Here is a 1,245-nt window from a genome sequence, read left to right on the forward strand (position 1 = left end):
GTATTCGCCATTTGTTGAAATGGAACGATGTCAAATCGTCTAGTTCCATAATTCTTTAGTTCCCTTACTACACATCTTTAGAACAGCTTTCCTGACATTCATTGAGTTTTTTCTTTTTTTTTTTTTTTTTTTGGATAATTGGTACTTCGCGCTAATAAGCACTCTGCTGCCATGTTAACGAAGTTTCATTCTTTGTTTATGATTCATCTCTTCCTTTCTCGCTTAGACTTCAGCAGCATTCCTCCTGCACACTAACGAAATTCTATTTTTTTCTGCTTGAGTAACTGGCTATAATTCCTTCAAATACGTTTTCCTTGGGATGCCAAAACATAAAATCTATCATTTGGTGAAATACTGTCTAAACCTTCCTGCTTGTGTGAATGCGTTCCCCAATGCACCCCGCCCCCTCAAACCTACCACACGCGCAGACTTCTGCTGCACTGACTGACGAGCGGAGACAGGAAATCATCCAAGCATTTTGTGGGGAAGACGACCTCGCGTTCATTTCCTTCACTCGTGATTGAGATGAATTTTTTATTTACTTGTTACTGACATGTGATGGATAAATGGTTTTTGGTTCCTACCTCTTAATTAAACTTGAAGGTGGATGGCTGTTGCAAACTGCATTTTACTGAAGCCTTTGCACAGATTAAGAAGAGCAAAAAACTTCTAATTTCTTAAGGAAAATTAAAACTAGAATAAAAATACGACTCCCAATCATTTTTTGCCGTTCAAACAAATTCGTAAAAGCCCGTTTAAACCTACTTTGGACGTAGTTATTAAACACAAATTTTTATGAATATTACAGCCAGAAATGATTCCGAATGGAAATGGGAATTCCAACTTTACTATTAAAAATAAATCACTTTCATTTTCAAATTGTCATAGGCACTGATATACCCCAGTTTTACTTGGATATGAACTCGTAACAATAATCATTTTTAGATACGCCACTCTTCCCTGTTAAGAATCAGAAACATGCGTCAGGTATAATTGTTGAGCTTCAGTTAAGCTTAGCCATGTCGCCATTAACGCTGAATTTGAATCTGATTTTAAAAACGAAGCAGTGATGAAATCAGAGACAATATATCCTAGAGAATGTCGAGAAGTTTAACCTTTATCACCCGCCAAAAACAAAAGTTTATGTCAAGCTTATATTTGTAACTAGTTTTTTTTTTCTATAGCGAAAACCCATCTCCACTACACATTTTTGCAAAATGTGTAGCTATCAGTTAAATAAAATAC

Source organism: Macrobrachium nipponense, chromosome 2 (assembly GCF_015104395.2).
Source record: "Macrobrachium nipponense isolate FS-2020 chromosome 2, ASM1510439v2, whole genome shotgun sequence".
In the NCBI taxonomy this organism is placed as follows: domain Eukaryota; kingdom Metazoa; phylum Arthropoda; class Malacostraca; order Decapoda; family Palaemonidae; genus Macrobrachium; species Macrobrachium nipponense.